The sequence below is a fragment of the Dendropsophus ebraccatus genome, chromosome 7 (genome assembly GCF_027789765.1).
Source record: "Dendropsophus ebraccatus isolate aDenEbr1 chromosome 7, aDenEbr1.pat, whole genome shotgun sequence".
NCBI classification, from domain to species: Eukaryota; Metazoa; Chordata; class Amphibia; order Anura; family Hylidae; genus Dendropsophus; species Dendropsophus ebraccatus.
Window position 1 is genome coordinate 95,381,201 of NC_091460.1, and position 6,287 is coordinate 95,387,487.

General features: G+C 43.6%; 1 long non-coding RNA gene across 1 annotated transcript; it reads right to left on the reverse strand.

Annotated features, from left to right (window-relative positions):
- Nucleotides 1-1,249: 1,249 nt before the first annotated feature.
- LOC138796909 (uncharacterized) lies at nucleotides 1,250-2,979 on the reverse strand. Its single transcript, XR_011363848.1, has 3 exons — nucleotides 2,933-2,979; nucleotides 2,664-2,802; nucleotides 1,250-1,541 (listed from the first exon to the last, which is right to left on the reverse strand). It is a non-coding gene; the product is annotated as an uncharacterized lncRNA (long non-coding RNA).
- Nucleotides 2,980-6,287: the final 3,308 nt, after the last annotated feature.

Consider the following 6,287-nt stretch of genomic DNA (forward strand, 5'->3'; position numbering starts at 1 on the left):
TCCCAATCGAGAGAGAACAACGCAGATGTGTGTGGAAGAATGTCAACTATTCGACTTACACACACACAATGTAGCATTGTTTGCTCCAGTCCAAATCTAGTTTGGATTTTATTGTTGATCATTAAAAGACTTATAATGTGGAATTAAATATTATATAGAAATGAATTTTACACCAAACTCAGCATGTTGTGTATGAAATATCACATTAAACAGATTATTGTGTATAAAGGTTAACAAAAAGGATACATTTGACAAATCAACCTTCTGTGCAAGATGCAGAGTCAAACATAGGCAACAAAAGTCAGTAATGGATGTAAAAACAGGACACATCAGACACTTGCATTTAGGAACTCATCTATTTGTATGACAGTCCTTTTTTTTCCTTATTGACGTTTAAATGTAGTGACATATTGGTTCTGCTAACAAGGGCCCCTACACACAAGAACCATTCGCCCTGGAGATAGGTAAAGGAAAGACATTATGATTTTACTTTTTTCTATAGATTCTTTAAAATGAGGATCTTAGCAAACTGTTTTTTCAAACAGAGTGTACCATGTCACCCCGGTAAGGTGTCCTCAGGGACATGGACCCTACTCTACCCTAACACAAAATGACCTCTCTCGGCCTGAAAAAGGAGACCACTTGCCATAAACCAAAGAAAAAAAAATAAAAAAAATAAAATAAAATATAAATAGAAAAATGCAAAATAAATAACAAAATAATATTATGATGTATTGCCTCATACATCACATAGTAGAAATCATAAACGTCGTGGGTAACGAGATGTCCGAGAGCGCCGTCCACGCCGTGGCTGGCGCCTAGGAACGGCCCTAGTACCCTCAGATGGAGGGGGCATGGCACCAGGTGGCTCTGGGGACAATGCTGGGGGGACAAGGGGGGAGAGAGGTGGGGGCACAGGTGGGGGCGCAGTGGTCTCGGGGAAAAGAAAGCCCTCCGGCGGGATATGTGGCCTCCGTGAGTGTAACCCATACACCGATTGTAGGAGGACGCCCACATAGCAAGGGTCGGGGAAAGTATCGGGGTCAATCTGCTCGTGACACGACAGCAGCACTTCTGTCACCATCCGCGCACTACGTGCCAGATTAGTAGGGAGATTCCGTAAACGGACTCCCAGATAGTAGCAGAAGAAATCATTCTGATCATCTCCTCCATCAAACCGCCTGACAAAGTTGACGACAGATTGATCCAACTCACTCAGTGCTGAATGAGCTTCTTCTTGCTCCCGACGCCTCCTGGTGGTGGTAGTAGTGGGCCTCGTGAGTGGCTGACGTGGCCGAGCTGCCAGGGGCACACCACTAGGACCTGCACCAGATGTTGATGGTGCTGCAGCCTCCTCCTCTTCGTGCATGGAAGTCGAGCCAGAAGGTCCTGGCATCGGCTCCGTGCCCTCAGAAAGAGTAGGACTGCCAGGCTCCTGTGATGGCGGTGGCGTGGCACTATCCCCCTCCTGCTGGGATGCTGCAACATCAGAACCAGCAGCATCCTGTCCTCCCGGTGGGTCTGAGAAATTGCCACTGGTTCTGTGGAGAGACAGAAAGGTTAGCTAATATGGACACATTCATAAAGGTACTTCATATATCGAATGTTTAAGTTTTGATAACATACAGTATGTCGAAATGTGTGTTTTGGTAACACGAAGACATTATGTAGTACTATGCGCATCCTATGTTAGGACATACAACTATTTATATTAACTCATTCACATTAGTGTTTTCTAATAAACTTCAACAAAAAAACATTCGCCAAAAATGTTCCCCGTTCTGAGTGTGGAAACAATGCTCTCATCTTCAGGGCATGTTGTGGGCATGGAACCATTCTGGTGACAACACAACAACAAGTGTTTTTTAATGTGGCACAGCAGGGAGAGGGCCCTGAGTTAGTTATCTGACCAGATACACAAGCGTCCAGTAAGAGGCCTGTGTACCTGTCATTGATCCCCGCAGGCCACACTGAGACAGTGACAGAGCAGCAGGCCGCCCAGCATTAAGTATAAAGGAAGTGAATAGTGTGGGCCGGAGAACAGCTCTCGGACTGCTTAGTACTGTAGGACACAAAATATAAAACATTAGCCGCTGCATGGAAACGGCCATTTCATTCACCATGCTTACTGGCTCTGCCACCTACAGCACACGCTAAACAACTGAGGGAGTGACCGGGATCTGCAAAAATCACGAGATGTTGGTCTAGCGCCATGACAGAAACTAACATAGTTTCGAGAAATGACAGGATGTTGAAGCACGAGTCAGAGTGGTGTGTAAGCATTTGTTTGAGTGTGAGCAAAGGGGACTATTGTGATTGGTCAGGATACATTAACCCTCTCTGGACAGTCACATACACCAGCATGAAGGCTAACAAACATGACACAACTAGGGCCTTATAAAGAATGCCCAATAGTGTATGTTGTCAAATTCTCAGGATACATTAAAGATAATTGTCTGGCCATTCCTATAAAACATATACATAAAGAGGAATATTTTTGAAATAGGATTATATCATCTGCTAGTGAGTATGGACCAGGTTCTGCTCAACAACCAAAGGCAGAATTTTAAGTCATTACTCCCATATAACATTTTATCTCATGTATTACATATTGTACACTATATGATACTATATACATTATGGAATAAGAAAAAGATACTTACTGCCGTTGACTGCGGCTCGGGATAAAATCCAACAAAGGCGCATAGCGCATGGAGATCGGCTCCCCACCCCTCTCCTCCGTGCGTATCGCCCGTTGGTACTGGTCCCTGACACTAGACCAGCGTGTCTCCACTGCTCGGACTGACAAAAGGAAATATTGATAATAAATAGATAGATTTGAATAATTGATATATATTTCGAGGTCTTGGTAGAAATATCGGACATTCTTCTCCCAATTTTATGTCATACATTATTTGACAACACGACATACCCATCCGCAGCTGCTCGCTGTCCGTCACATCGCCCCACTGTGGGACTACCACAGCCGCTATCGTCTCCCACGTCTCGCGACGCAGGACGCGGTCGTGGTAGCCACGCACAGTCAAGTCCCACAAATGGGGACGGGACCGCACCTGAAAAATTATATATAAACACAGAAATCAATACACATCTCCATCTGACTTCACCTCTCTGTGTGTCTACATCGATTAGAATAAGAACATGTTTTCCATTATGACATTACATAGAGTGGTGTTGGGATTCCAACAGACCACCTGTGTAATCTAATGAACACAGCCTAATAACCACTGAGCCAAGACTCACTAAACCAAGGAATGCCAGAACTCTTTGAACACACTTATGAAAACATACCAAGATTGGTGTCTAATGATTTAATTTAGGAAAGGCTTTGTATCTTAACTAGCACTAATTAGTAGGCCACAAGACCAGATCAATGGCAGCTTTGCATTCACACCTGATGAAAGAGAAAATCCACCTTGTTTAGAAAATACATGAACACATGTGCAAACGAGTGAAGCTAACTATTTCACTGCTGCGGTGTTTGTTCTGGTGTGTGTGTGTGGTGTTTTGTTATCTTAGTGTGTGGATAAAACATGTCACAACGACTATGGTTAGAGATCTCGACATTTTGTCATAACTATGGTCAACATTTATCTATTAAACAGTCGCTGATATATAGTGAAAAATATATTTTGATAATTAAATACATGTAAGGTTAGGTATAGCATTAGGTCGAACATTCTAGGAGGAGCACACAATAACATGAAACTACGTGCCAAATCGAGCTACATGAAAAACGCATCAAAAACGCAACCTTGCTCGACTCGATTTTTAAAACATTCCACAAACATTACTTGACTATACTGTGTACTGTGTAGTGCGCACGCTTACTCAGATTCACATGCACTATATCACACAAAAAACGCATCTAAAACGCAACCTTGCTCGACTCGATTTTTAAAACATTCCACAAACATTACTTGACTATACTGTGTACTGTGTAGTGCGCACGCTTACTCAGATTCACATGCACTATATCACACAAAAAACGCATCAAAAACGCTACCTTGGTCGACTCGATTTTTAAAACATTCCACAAACATTACTTGACTATACTGTGTACTGTGTAGTGCGCACGCTTACTCAGATTCACATGCACTATATCACACAAAAAACGCATCTAAAACGCAACCTTGCTCGACTCGATTTTTAAAACATTCCACAAACATTACTTGACTATACTGTGTACTGTGTAGTGCGCACGCTTACTCAGATTCACATGCACTATATCACACAAAAAAACGCATCAAAAACGCACTATACAGATTTGGTGCAGCAAAATTGTCTACATTGTTACACATGTCACTGTTATTAAATACAATTGATACATGTAAGAAATACAACAACCCTACACTCAATAGGGATACTAAATTCGACATATGTAAGTAGTGGTTTTATATGTGAACTGCACTAGAAATTAATACTATAGCAGATAAGGAAACACATGACGATACTTTGTGGTTTTTTTAAGCCCACATTCCCACGCCCGTGTCGCATGACTAAAACGATTATATTTAAGACCACTAACAGTGTTGACATTCATATGTGTGTTACATGTGGCTTAGGTGCGTTTTGGTTGGCCGAGACGACCATGTGCATTTCTAAGTCCAAGTAAAACATTTTAACACATCACATAAATATATAAACAGAGATATGTATTTGGGTTCGCATACATTACATATTATTAGACATATATTTACATAGATATATAGATAGAGAGAGAGAGGGATACATAGATACACAGAAAGAGACTACACATCCTATTTTCGAAGTAAAACCATTCTAGAAAGATGAGTGTAATTCTTCGATCAAACTTACCTCTGCGATCAGGCGTGGAACATCAATGTCCCGCTGCCAGGAACCACGTCGCCCACGACCAGCACCACCATGCTCCGCTCGCCGTGCCATCGCTCCAGATCGGGACACCTAAAAGGATGGTCACCTATTGAAGCCCATTCACTTGGGCCTTTTAAACTGAAGGGGCGTTACGCATTGATGAATTATTCTAATGAGAATCCAGATTGATCCGGCAGTAATCAGAGGTTCCGGCAGGCCCGAATGTTACTTCCTACGGTCGACTTGGACCATTTCGGCCCGGAAATAATGGTCTTGCTCATTTTTTACGGACCCGGATACAATCAGGCCCGAAACTCATACGGAGTGTGCACTGTGCAGCCGCATATCCTATACTTCCCAGCATACACACGAAACATCAAATATACGGCCGCACTATTACATCCGTACATACGGCCGCACTATTACTACGTGTGAATCGAGCCCCCATCTGTAAGTGTACCCTGAGGTACTCTCACAGAGTTTGTAGAATTTCACGCCATACTGTGGTCTCTTATTGGGACGTGTCTGGGGGGCAGCGTACGCTACGCTACCCCCAGACACGTCACTGGATGATGAGGATGAGGATGAATGGAGGGAAAAAGGATCCCCCCATTTATTCTCACTGGCTTTTTCGGTGTCGGAGGCAATGATAGCGTATGCGTCGGATGCCGAAAACACCCTGGGGGTAGAGATGAGCGAACCGGGTTCGGGTTCGAGTCGATCCGAACCCGAACGTTCGGTATTTGATTAGCTGGGGCTCCTGAAGTTGGATCAAGCTCTAAGGTTGTCTGGAAAACATGGATACAGCCAATGACTATATCCATGTTTTCTACATAGCCTTAGGGCTTTATCCAAGTTCAGCAGCCACCGCTAATCAAATGCCAAAAGTTCGGGTTCTGATCGACTCGAGCATGCTCGAGGTTCGCTCATCTCTACATGGGGGCCATCTTTATACGGGGAATAGTATATGAGGTATGTAAATGTCTAGGGGTGTAGTGTAAAACTTTATTTCGTGTAGTGTAATGTAGTGTTTTTTACGTTTTTTTAACATTAAGTTTAAAATAAAACCTACGCCAAGAAAGGAGTTGCTGATAAATGCCGCACCTATGTGCGGTACTTATCAGCAGACTGTGGCTGTATAATATAGAAACACTTATACACTTATCAGCTGCTAGGGGGCAGTAGAACACAAATTCCGGAAAAAGCGAAGTTTGAAGCCGAGGGGAGCCGAAGATCTCCGTGCGGAACCAACGGAAAAAGCTGAAGACGCAGACGGAAGAGATTACGCCGCGGGACCCGGAAGATGCGATCGGGACGCCGGGATCCGGTGAGTATGGGTCAATACCTGCTGCCTAGCTGAGGTGTCCCCAGAAGGTATTTAACCCTTTCTTGGGCACTTATATCACCATGATCGGTCGGTCGGTTCCGGA